Genomic DNA, 13,881 nt, shown 5'->3' on the forward strand with positions numbered 1-13,881 from the left:
ACTGCTTAAAATAATGAATAACATTAATATACTCAAAATGTGGAGTCAGTATCTAGTCCATTAGTCCATTGACAGGCTTTAAAAGCTCACTTTTATTGTCTTCACTGACTCTGACTACTATGACCCTTTAAAAATGTAAAATGTGTGCCCCTGCTTTATGGAAAACTGGAACGGTGACTGTTCGCAGATGCTGGGCTAAAAGCAATGGGAAAATACAGTTTCGCAAGTTGGAGATGGGTGTAAAGATAAGGCTTTCATATGCAAACGTCTGGAAGCGTCACATCAAAATGTTGTGAAACCAGAATATATAGAAATAACATACACACAATGAATGCTCGTGTATAGCAGTGGTAGCAGACATGTTTACTTCAGGAATAGCTTTCTTCCACGCACAGGTCAGAGTTTAAGCCACCAGGACGAGCCCGGCTTAAAAGAGAGCCCTTCCAGCAACCAGATGAATGTTGCCAACGCTTTATCCATCAGAATATTGTTATTCTCATTTCAAAAAAGTACCGAAAATAGGATTAGGGGCCAGCTATCCTGGGGGACGAGAGTCAACTGGCCCTCTCTTTTATCTCTGCGCTGTGCGTTGGGAGCTTGGACTGCTCACAGGCACTTTCAATTGGAGCGATTAAGTCGGATGAATCTGCAATGTACAGAGTGAGATATGGAGATATGAAGGGACACAGGGAAGAGACAGGGGAATATGCTTTGCCGTCTGTCATCTAAAAGCCATGTTTGAGTTTCCTAGCGTAACGTTTTGGCCTAGAAAGCCGAGAATAAAGAGACTTGAAAGACGGAGGGATAAAAGATCTAGGTTTATATAATGGGGTCGGAAAAGTCTGAGAATGCATTGAAAAGATGGCATTCAATGTGTGTTTTAAAACAGAACAGAATTGAATAAGAAATATATAAGCGTTTCTACACTATCTTTGTGAATGTGTTAAGTAAGATAACAATTATAAGTAGAATATTATATTAAACAGTTTTATAATGTAATCATTTCACTGTTAATCTCCAAATAAATAAAGAAAAAAGACTGTATATTTTAGATATTTGCATAATGGCTTTTTATGAATGAAGGCCAGTGTCATTGATATGAATACAGATACTGATGTCTCCATGAAATTGACGGTGTAGTTGAAAGATTTTTTTTAAAATAACATTTATTAGGCTTCAATTTTTTTTTAAACAAATTACAATTTAAGTGAACTTGAAACAATCCTCACATAAACCCACAATACATGTCATATTTATCTGTTCCCTTCCTGTCTAACAGAAACTGAATAAAGTTATCAAACAGTTATGCACTGTATATACATTATAAATTAGATATGAATCCGTATTAAAGCTACAATGTTCTTTTTGTTCTTTGATGAACATTAATGACAGACAGCATTAACGGCTGCTGTCACTTTAAGACCTGCTGTGATCACATGACATGGATCTCACCGCATCTCATTTTCTCAACTCTTTAAGGTAATTTAATACTTTATTTAACCAATTTAAAACTGTTCTTATTTATTTATTTATTAAAAATAATAATAATTTCCTAGTGATTTTAGACTTTTGTATTTTCACAGTTGCCTGTGAGTGAAAAACAAAAAATGCACCTCTTGTGTGTTTTCGATTTGACTCATTAAGTGGGAAAGGGTGTAAGAGGAGAGTTTTGGTAAACCACGGCTGAGTAAGAGAGAGCTTTGTTGTAGCTTGTAGAGGATCCGTCAGCAGCGTCAGGTTCTCACACTGAAGCGAGCCAGATGGATACTAGAATCCTCTTCTCTTCAGACAGAGAGAATAATCAGCTCTTTCTCACTCTGATCACCCTATTCTCAGGCCCGAGAGAACAAAACCAAAGAGAAGAATAAAAGCACTGAAATCAGCTTGAACTTTCGGCCCCCGTTGCATAGTACGGCTCCCTTAAACGTCTGTTCCCAGAGCCAGAGTTAATTGGGCCATGAATCATCTCATTGAGACTAATGTAAACATCCTGGTAATTGATAACAAATCATCATTACAGGTGTGATCAAACTGACCAACCACTGATTTTTTTTTTTTGTTCAATATGAAAGACTCATTAGCAAATCTGTTTGTTTCTGGTTCCATTTCAACTCGACATTAATCACAATCAACACAAGTTTCTGTTCGCTAGCAGAACAGAGCAGTGAGTCTTTCTGGGCCTCATTATTTGTAATCCGATGGACGTCACCGCACAGTAACATCGTGGGCCAACAGAAGCAAGACCACTTGGAATACATTTCGAGAGGCAATACATCTGTAAGTACCGACAAGGGCTTTGTCTAAACACGATAAAAAAGAAAGATGTGGCAGCTTTTCATACGCATCGGCGTGTCATAGAAGGGATTCCTTCACGCTGGGTTCTGTGCGTCTGTAAAGAAGACGTCAAGTCCAGATGAGACACTTAAATGATAGGGCTGCTCACCTGCGATGACAGATACATGCAAACAAACACGATCCGCATCCTCGTGACTCAGAAGTCTTGCGCAACGTTAGCCGCGGTGGCAGACGAACAGCTGGTGCTGGTGTGCGAGCGTGTCTGGAATTAGTTTAGCGTTAGTTAAGATGACCTCCATCAAAGTCTGCGCGCCGCGGCGCAGATGAACAAAACCAGACGCATCTCAAAGCAAGCCGATTGTAACGTTGAGTCATTGGTTTTGTCCGACTGTAATAACAAGGATTGTAGTCGCAAGCAATTTGTCTGTTCACACCGAACATGAAAGTGGGGTGTGACACGACACTGTCAATCACAGAACAACAAATCAGAACGCTTCTCTCTCTGTTTGATCTCTCTCTCTCTCTCACAACTTAAGACCGCAAAACCAGACGGGATGCTTTTTATGGCTTTCCCTGTGGAATTTGGGGGATTTGTTATCTAAAGTCTCTCTCTCTTCATGCCATGTTTGATGTTTGATATACATTAGGTGTGGTAGAAATTTGTGATTTTATGCAGTGTTTTTTTAGTTGAGACTTTCATTTTCAATGTCTGTTTTTAAGGGATTACTTAAGTGAAAAATAGACATTTGAGGATAATTCTAAGGGTTTATGACGTTTAAGTTTAATAAACCCTTAAGTGACACTTAAGGGTTATTTTATGCAACACCCTTAAGTTTAAGGGAAACCTAAGGGCGATCTTAAGGGAAATTTTCACTTAAGGTGTTTTATGCAACCGGGCACAGGTGCTCTGAGAACCCAATGATATGTGTAAAAATAGTCAAACTGTTTTATAAAAAAAATTGTATAATAATTATAATAATCATATAATAATAAAAATGATTAGGGGGCCAAGCACCTAAGGTAATTGTTGGCATTTTTCTTCTTCTTCTTCTTCTGTTTCCACCCATAGTTGTATAGTAGGGTAAAAAGTTGTTATATTTGGCACACTGGTAGAGGACTGTCCGATCTGTCACCATAGCAAATTTGGAGTCCCTAACTCAATCACCTTAGCACCACCAACTGTCCAAAGTTGCACATAGGTTTATATTAATAACTTTTAAACCGTAAAGCAGGGATCCTCAAATATGTTCCGCCATTTTGAATTGTCAAAAAAAAAAAAAATTCTGATTTTCATGAAAATGGAACCAGATCACCAGAAACCATGCCGACAAAAAATATGGAGTTCCAGTTGATTTGTCAAACCATTCTCAAACAACACAAATGAAAGAAGTGCCCACAAAAATGACTGTGAGGCTATATCTCTGCAAAGCTTTGGCGTATTCTGACCAAACTTGGCATATATTATATGACAACCATGACTTGAGACTACCTGCACAGTTTCAGGGCAGTGCCACCTAGTGGTCTGGAGATATGAAAAATTGCTCTTTTTGCTTATAACTTCGGATCAGTTTGTAGCATGCTGAGTTGAACAATAACCAATTTTATAAGCCATTTTAGGCATCGGCCATTTTGAATTTAGTTACAAAATGCTATATTTTTATAAACCCTTTGGCATATCATTACAAAACCTAGGATGGTTCTTCGACATTATGCCTTGACAGTGCTTAAAACATTTCGGGGCAACGCCACCTTGTGGTCAAAAGTTATAATGACATTTCCAAAAATGCTTTTAATGATACTGGCTCATGCCGAGAACATAGATAGGCCTAGCAGTTTTGCCATAGTCAGCCAAACTTCACGTCTGCCATTTTGATTTTCTCCTCCTAAACTCTTTTTCATATTTTCACTAAAATCAAATCGTATCATCTTCAGACCATGCCGGCAAAACGTTTATGGATTTTGTGTCAATAGACGAAACCGTTTTTTTATACCGCATCAACAAATTTGAGGCATGATGCCAAAATGACTCTGAGGCTTTATCTTTGTAATGCTTTGACAAATTGACACCTCACTCTAACCACACCACATCAATGTGGTCACAGCGCCACCTATTATCACCTATAATATCTTTTAATACTTAAATTTCTGTAACTTAAATGTTAATTTGTTTAATATATTTCTGTTACAAAAAAACAAACAAACAGTGTTGTTGAAGCTGTAATCTTCTGTTTAAAGGGTTAACAATAGTGTTGCTTTAAAATAATCAGAACAAATATTATCAAGGTGAATTTAGGGCTGTTGCAGATTTGTTTGAACCCAGCTGAGCACACACAAACGCACACTAAGCAGAAACACCCACATGTACGTACACATTGTTTGGTATGTATCTGTTTGTTGTCAGGTGCGTTTGGTTGAATGAGTGCCTACATGGCATGTCAGTGTGCAGATATGTAAAACACGAAACCTGAGCGAGTGTCACCACCGCATGTCTGTGTGGAGTAACGGTGACAACCACCTGAGCAAATGTTCTCTCCATCACTATAGCGGGATAACAAGAGGTCATTAAAAAGAGAGAGAGGGGCAAGTGTGGGTCGACCCTGTAGGTTGGAAAATAAATTTGGCCTCTTTGTAAAAGGAAAAAAAGTGTTTTCTTTGTTTGGTTTTTAGGCCCAGGCAGCCTCCTCTGTTTTTCATTTCATATTTTCTCTGGCTACAAGCGGAATAGGAGTGTTTGTTGAACAAGAGCAGTTCTCTCTTACCCTTCAATCTCTCATCTGTCTCTCTCATTTTCTCTACCTCTCTCTCTCTGGCTTTGATGCCAATTTGGCTGGAGCGGAGCATGTCCAGGCTTTTGCAGATGTGTCCCTCTCCCTGCCTCTGATTGCAGCGTTCAGGCCAAATAAAACATCACATACAAGCCTCTCTCTCTCTCTCTCTCTCTCTCTCTCTCTCTCTCTCTCTCTCTCTCTCTCTCTCTCTCTCTCTCTCTCTCTCTCTCTCTCTCTCTCTCTCTCTCTCTCTCTCTCTCTCTCTCTCTCTCTCTCTCTCTCTCTCTCTCTCTCTCTCTCTCTCTCTCTCTCTCTCTCTCTCTCTCTCTCTCTCTCTCTCTCTCTGCCTTTCTTCTCTTTCTCCTCATCACTCACCATCTTAGAAAGCAGGCATGCAAAAAAGAATGCGCATCCATCAGAGTCGGAAGATCAAAAGTGAGGGAGAGGTTTTTAAGCCGAGTAGATTTAAATATATACAGTATATAATAATACAATTTTAAAAATGCAACTTTGGGAAATAGATATATTCAGGATTTGAGCATCTCTGTCTGTGGGTCTAATCTGATCATATAGGGGTGTGTGATTTTTGAGCTTTTGTCATGTGACTCAAGTCTGTCTGCATGTTCTTTTAAGAAAGATCAATGGCTCTGATTTTCAGTTTAGCCAGCTCTCGGTGAATGACCAACCCTTGGCGCTCACACAAGCTTTAATCAGAGCCTTGCATGTAACCAGTGAAAAGTGAGCGCTGGTAGATTTGGTTCCACCCATGTGGACGGCATCCAAACCTGTGATTAAAGAGCATATGAGAACTGATTAATACAATCATATTGCTGATGACAGAGGCTTTGGGATAATAAATGACTATTTAAAATAATATCATTTTTCAACGCTTGTGCACTTTTAATTTGACATTTTAAAACTGTCATGTACAAAATGAAAGATTTACCTATTCATTGAAGAAAAAGGAAGAATTCACCTACAATCATTTACTTGTGTCTAGGGTTGCAACAAATCTTTTTTTTTTTTTTTCAATTAGATTATCTATCCATTATTTTTCCAAATGAACTGAATAATTTAACGGTTATTTTTCCCCTCCCGATTAATTTATTGATTTATTTTCTGAATAGTTCATTAATCCTTTGATTAATTTACCAATAAGTAATAACCATTACTAATATATGTATAAACTTTTACCTAATGATATTAATCATCTCAAAAGATAAGGTTTATGCAGTGCTGGCCTAATTAGGAATGGTTGGAAAGGTTCACTACTATGGAGTCACTTTTTGGGATTTACAGCATCCTGAATCCTGTTTTGATAATTTAGGATATTATAGTAGCTGCTTGAATATGTTCATTCAGCTATATGGAGGAAAAACATTTTTCAAACGCATTCGAATTTCGAACTAACTAACTAACTAACTAACTAACTAACTAACTAACTAACTAACTAACTAACTAACTAACTAACTAACTAACTAACTAACTAACTAACTAACTAACTAACTAGATAACTAACTAACCGTAGCAGTAATTGCGAAATTAAGTCTAATCAACCAACAATAGCATAAAGCTTTGTAGCACACAAAGCTCACAGCCTCGCACCCACTGCAGCTTTAATAAATAAATAAATTCTGCAGTATGAACACAGCCGAATTCAGCACAAAATATGATACTCACAAACGTATTGTAGTGTTGTGTAAAACTTCAATGTCCAAATGTGACCCTGGACCACGAAACCACGTCACACGAGTATATTTGTGGCAACAGCCAACATTGTAAGGATTAAAATGATCCATTTGTGCCAATTAGTTAAAGATCATGTTCCATAAATATATTTTGTAAATGTCCTACCGTAAATATGTAAAAAATATTATTATTAGTAATATGCATTGCTAAAGATTTCATTTGGACACCTTTAAAGGTGTTTTTTTTTCTTCTTCTTCGATATTTAGATTTTATATTTTTGCACCCTCAGATTCCAGATTTTCAAATGGTTGTATCTCTGCCAAATATTTTCCTATCATAACCCACATCAACGGAAAGCTTATTTATTCAGCTTTCAGATGTATATCTCTTAAGTTTTACAAAATGTAAGCTTATGACTGATTTTGTGGTCCAGGGTCACAAATGCTTATGCTGCCTTCTCATTGTTTTGAGGTAGCAGAGCACATGTCCTCGTCGCTCTTTTCCATTCAATGTTAATTAACATAGACTAGAGCTTTCTGAGTCTCATAAAAGTGGTCTGTTTCTCATCCAAAGCCACCACGTGTGTTCCACCTAAAAAAGAAGAAAGTTTTAAATGGCATGAGGGTGAGTAAACAATATGATTTTCATTTATGGGTGAACTGTTCCTTTAAGAGATAGTCAGAGGAACTGAACTGATGGCAAAACTAAGATAAGTGGCCTTGAATGCATGCAAAATCTAAAATAATAGCTTTTGCTATGTGCCTCTGACCCTGAAAAACCCATCAGTTTAAAGCACAGCTTGTTTGGTGAATAATCTTAGCTTTTCGGTTCCGCCGCAGCTCAGATATGCAATCAGCGCGGCGTGCGCTTGTGAATGTGTTGCGCAGGCCTGAGGCATTGCTTTGACATTTCACTGAGATGAGAAGGTTGAGGTCCTTCCGTCTGTTTAGTGAGCCCTTCAAATGCGAATCGTCATGCAGCTTCTGTTTTATTAAGACAAACGATATAAAGCATGGCGCGTGTTAACACCCTGAGCGTGTCTTGTAGTCGTGTAGCTTCTTGTATAGCCAAAGGTCAGGCAGGCAGCAGATAAACTGGAAGAGTGGGCCAAAGTTGGCCTCTGTCCCAGGACGTTCATCCTTCATTTGGATTGCATCGCTTTCGGGGTCGGGTATTCGCTCTGATGGTCCGTGTGGTTAAGGAGCAGTGTTTGAAACGCCCAGTGAGAGAAGGGTCTGTGGCATGTTTTTATGATTACACAACAACCTTTCGCCCCACCACTGCAGTCTGATTTCCTGAAAAGTCTGTAATTAGAACAAAGTGTGTGTGTGTGCGTGTGTGTGTTTGTACATGCTTAAACCAGAGGCCAGTCTCAGCACGAGTGAACTTCCAGTGAAGTAATATATTTTTAAAAAATGTCCCAAACTCTGCTGCATATTTTCAACGTTGTCATTTTTGCTGCATATTTTCAACGTATGCATATATGCGACCTCGACCCGTTTTGGTGATTTGCTGGTAAGTCCCATGGGTGGCTCATGGCAGCATATGTCAGGAGCGGTCTGAGGGTTTCTCCTTCGGAAGCTGTGGTGGATTTGGGAATTGAACGTGGAGCGCCGATGATGAGGTGCTTATGGCTGAGGCCATCACGCTTGAGTGGAAGGGATGCTGGGAAGCCTGATGCAGTCCAGAGTGCTGTCTTTTCTAGCACATGGGAGTCAAGTCATAATCACACGTTTTCTATTTCTCCTCTCCTCAGCCACAGCGGAGACTCAGAGATGCGCACGGATGTCTCTCATTCTCTCCCTTAACGATTACTCATCTTATGAAATGAGAGCACAATTCCGCCAATGCTTGTTTTGTAACGTCTCTGTGTTGACATAAAAGGATTTCGCATCGTGTTTATGCATGTTACCTTGAAATCTTTCTTGCTTTCCTATTGCGTCGTATTGACCAGATGTCTGGGTGTTATGGAAATAAGACATAACAGCAATACATCACAAAGACTGAAGCTAGATGAGAAAACTTTGAACCTTGCTGTACGAATCCAATTTAATTATGCATTGAGGCACAGAAATCAAATGAAACAAAACAAACAAAATGATTTAAAATGAATAAGAAATATTTCAGATTCAGCACTATTTCTAGGGGACTACTTTGGGACATTGATCATGTGACTTTTTGTAAGGACTGTCAGATGTCCCTGTTTCCCCTGATGCTCTTTGGGTCTTTTGGATTCAAGTCATGCTGGAGAATATGAGGATCACATTTCAACACACATTGTGTGCTGCTGTAATTAAACTGAATGAAGGACAAACTAAATACTAGGATATTTTGAAATTAATAATAATAATTTAAAAATTCAGTTGAACTCTTCACTCAAATTGCTATGCCTGTTATATAATGTATGATAGAAGCATTTTCATTAGTGTTCTTTGACATTTGAACCTGACAGGATGTGGACAGTGGGACCCTTGGGTCTGTGAGACTCTATGATTACAGTCTGATTACACGTCTGCGAATGAGTGCTTCTAATGCAGGTCAGGTGACTGTGTGTCGGGGGTCAGGTGGGGCAGGGGGAGCAGTGATGGCTGATAATAGGCTGCCACCGCTGGACTCTAATTTGTGGGAGGAAGTGTGGGGACAGTCTTCACCAGCTCTGCTTTAGGTATCAGGCTTTCCGGCGTCTGCCACACAATTAAATGCTATTCCAAACCCGGGACATGTTCGTGCAGGACAGCTGGGCTGTCAGAGTCAGAATCCGTGGCTGGTGATGTGTGATCAAAAGGCAGATTTTCTTCAAGATATTAGGGGCTCCGATAAACCTTTGTTTTGCTTTGCTTTTTATTTAGTCTCTTTTCTTTATTTTTGACTTTATGATATTAAACTTCCCTTCCTTCCTTCCTTCCTTCCTTCCTTCCTTCCTTCCTTCCTTCCTTCCTTCCTTCCTTCCTTCCTTCCTTCCTTCCTTCCTTCCTTCCTTCCTTCCTTCCTTCCTTCCTTCCTTCCTTCCTTCCTTCCTTCCTTCCTTCCGACCTTCCGACCTTCCGACCTTCCGACCTTCCTTCCTTCCGACCTTCCTTCCTTCCGACCTTCCTTCCGACCTTCCGACCTTCCGACCTTCCTTCCTTCCGACCTACCTTCCGACCTTCCGACCTTCCTTCCTTCCGACCTTCCGACCTTCCTTCCTTCCGACCTTCCTTCCTTGCGAGCTTCCTTCCTTCCTTCCTTCCTTCCTTCCTTCCTTCCGAGCTTCCTTCCTTGCGAGCTTCCTTCCTTCCTTCCGAGCTTCCTTCCTTCCGAGAAAAATGTGTTTTTGTTCTCGATGAACCTGATGTTTCCCAGTGTGAAGTAGGGGTGGGCAATATGACCAAAATCATGTCACGCAGGCAGCGTGTAATCTCTAACCTGTTAACAGAGGAGCCAAAATAAAAATGGACACACCACGCAGCTGAGACACTTACGCCACACATAGTGTTTACTGTGTAAATGAAATGTACATTTATTCTTATTAAAGTTACAAAGTGATTCAGTCCTGAGCAGTGGGAGATTTGATTAGCATTAATAATGACAGCAGGTCAATTTGGACGCGGTCACTTTAAGACATAATGCATGGATCCAATATACTCTTGTGTTGTTCTTTCTAAATTTCAATTTACGTTCACATAAAGGCCGTTACATACTCCACAAGAACAGAGAAAAAAGTTCTGGCTCCCAGGGCTGACGTCATTTTGTTCTTGCAGCAGCCCTGGTTTGGGAGTTCTTACAGCTTGTTCTCAACACATCGTCTTAGCAGAACTTCTTGCGGGTGTTCAAAAACTATTGTGTCATTAGTAGAAATGTAAAGTGGGCGTGGTTAATGCGGAGAAACGAAGTTGTTCGGCACCTGATTTTCTTGTGAAGTATGGCATGTACTAGCAAAACGAAGTTTGTTCTTGCCCTTGCCACCTCGAGAAAATGAAAAAAATGTCTTTGTTCTTGCAGAGTATGTCCCAAGCTTGAGACATAAACGACTGTGTTTACTTGCAAATGCATGGCCACTTTGACACAGTTGTGTGTATTTAACAGTTCAAGCCCAACTAGATGGTAAAAAGCCCTCTGTTCAGTTCTCAGGCGCTCTATGAGCAGTGTCTTCATGTTGTGCGTTTCTCAGACAGCGCTCATATACCGAAATGACTTCTCTTTCACTGCTAATTGTGCTTTAACTCAAATCAACTGTTTTTAAACCGTAATGCTTAAAAACACATGCAAACATCACATCACGCAAGCGTTACCGCATCCAAAATCTCTATCGGTTGACACATTTCTACCGGTTAATCATGCCCACCGGTATATCACCCTCCCCTAGTGTGATGTGAATCTGCCATTTGTATGTTTGGGATCTTTACCTATTCTGTGTTTTCTAATAGTCATCTTTATCAATCATATCTGCCAATCCCAGACCCAGAATGATCTGCTTTTGAATTAGATTTCACTTCTCTCAGCCTAATAGGAGAGTTCATAATTCGGAGAGACAGCTATCCTAATAGTACTTTCATAAGTAATGCTTGCCATTGCTATTCAAGAAAGCCTGAAAGTGAGGAGGGATACATGGGGAAAAAGCTTTTAGCTTTTCAGATATTAGGGCAAAGTATTACAGGTTGTGATATGTTCCGTTTCGCTTACTTACATTTACATCATTTAATGAAAACACCAAGCAAACGAGACGTGACCGGACCCAAAACTGTACTTTATACTTTGAGATTCAGCTGCAAGTGTGAGTTTCAGTGGCCTTTTCACTTCTAAAGCATCTCACGGTTTGCCGAAAAGCTTGGGCTTTGATCCCTGAGAGAAATGAAAGCGTTACTTAGCAGCTTGAGCGGTTCCTGTGTGCAGCGCCAAATCGGAGCGTCCCCCTGGCCCCGCTCTAACTGAAAGTGACAAAGCTCTTGGTAACGGTGGTTGGGAAAGCACATTTCTGTTTGGTAGTGTGCAGCGGGAGGACGCCGAGGCCGGGGGTCGAGGGACAGACAGCGAGCGAGAGAGAGAGAGAGAGGGAGAGACAGCACAAGACAGCAAAAGAGAAAACCTTGTCACTGCAATTCTGCCGGTTCCCTCAACATTCATCAAAACGGGGGGCCATCATCTTCTACCTACTTTATTTTCTGAATCACTGAGCCTCTACTGACGGAGTGAATTCTCCTTCCTTGCTTTCTCTCCCTTTCTGGCTTCTGTCTCTTTATTTCTCTAGGTTTTGTCCTCTCTTTCTTTTTCCCACTCAGTCTTTCTAATGTTTGCACTCCACTGTGCGCACTATCAACCGACTGAGTGAATAACATTCGCCGTGAGGCCGGTCCAGGCACACACAGCCACGAGGCAATGATGATGGACATTAGCTTTTCTCAAATGGCTTCATTTTACATTAGACTTTACAAAAGTGAACAGAAATGTATTATATTATAATATGTTATAATAAAATGTGATAGATTTTTTTTATATAAGAGTACACAAAAATGTCCTTAAAAATTAAGTGTTATAATATATTATTTGTTATGATTTTATATATATATAATATGTATTTTTTCACTTTAATTTGATCAATTTGACTTTTTAATCGCATTTGGATATGAAGTTTTGCTCAAATTAGTTATTTAAAATGTATTTTAAATTATGCTGCACTTTGGATCAACTTAAAAACTGACTTAAAAAGTGCTAAATAAACTCTGGCTGCATTTAATTATGACTATAAACTGCATAGGCCTGACAATATTCTGAATAGGAAACATTTTAAAAAGCCCATTGTTGAGCCCATTTCATTTATACATTTATTAGTAGCAATTTCTGTTTTTTTTTTCTCTTCTGTTCATCATGTTTGGGTCATGAAGCACCATTATTCACACATAAACACAATCTTATGTCTGAGATTCATTATGCAGGTTAGTCTAAATAAGTGTAAACACACACATACACACACACCATCTCCCTGGGCTTGTGAAGCAGTGGCAGACAGGAGGAACAAGAGGACATGCTCCTACACACACACACACACACACACACACACACACACACACACACACACACATTTTGCGGTAGCCAGGGGCAATAATGAGGCAGATCTAACACCAACGCTTTCTGTCTCTGTTCACATATTCATTTACACTCTCACACACCGGTCCAGCTTCTCCTTGAGTTTTTTTTTTTTTCTGTGCTACTCTGTCTCTTTTGCGGGCCTTTTTTCTTTTCCTTCTCAGAGTCAAAATGTCAAGCAGAGTAACGTTGATGACGTCAGCCCTCGTTAGTGTCTGTCCGACGAGAGCTCTGTCGCCGATCTCCATGTTTTCACAGGGCTCTGGAAAAGCCGTCTGTGGGAGGCCCAGCTCTATTAAAGCCCTGTGCTCCAGCCGAAGGATGACCATAAATATAAAACATATCCAGAAATCTGTAGAGAAGGCATCTCACACTCCCACCTAACCCACCACCTGCTGTAAATGCAGCATTTCTTAAAGCTGCATGGACCGTTGTAACGCTTCAATAAAATATCAGGGACAAATTTTAACCTTTTTTTGCAGTATTTAATGATTTAATGAAGTATTTAATGATTTGTTTTTGTTTTATTTTACATTGGACTTCAAAAAAGTAAACAAAATTGCTCAGAATGAAGTATTATAATATATAATGTTATGATTTCTAACATTTTAATAATATTTTATTATAAGTTATTATTTTTATTATTTTTTTTTTACATTGGACTTATATTATTTGTTATGATTTAATATAATTTAATAACATTTAAAAAAATATATTTTACATATTTATATTTATACTTACAGTATTTTATATAATAATATTTTTATATAATTTATTTTTTCCACTTTAATTTGATTAGTTTGACTTTTATCTTCTTTGGATATGATGTTTTGCTCAAATTATTTATTATGTCTCACACACCCGCCTAACCCCCCACCACTGACTATTGTACCACTTTAATAAAATGTCAGGGACACATTTTGAACTTTTTTTTTTGCAGTAGTAATTTTATTTAGAACAAAATGCGCGAACTACTGGGCGAACATCATTGATATTCATGAGCCGGACTGATGAGGTTTATAACACCACATGCTTCTCAGATCATTCCTGCGCCTTTGGTTAAAGC

The 13,881-nt window shown here is 39.2% G+C and overlaps 1 protein-coding gene across 1 annotated transcript in view; it reads left to right on the forward strand.

Moving 5' to 3' along the window:
• epha7 (eph receptor A7) overlaps nucleotides 1–13,881 on the forward strand; it is an 85,412-nt gene that overhangs the window by 45,831 nt on the left and 25,700 nt on the right. The gene's annotated exons all lie outside the window — the stretch shown is intronic.

Source organism: Pseudorasbora parva, chromosome 15 (genome assembly GCF_024679245.1).
Source record: "Pseudorasbora parva isolate DD20220531a chromosome 15, ASM2467924v1, whole genome shotgun sequence".
Taxonomy (NCBI): Eukaryota; Metazoa; Chordata; class Actinopteri; order Cypriniformes; family Gobionidae; genus Pseudorasbora; species Pseudorasbora parva.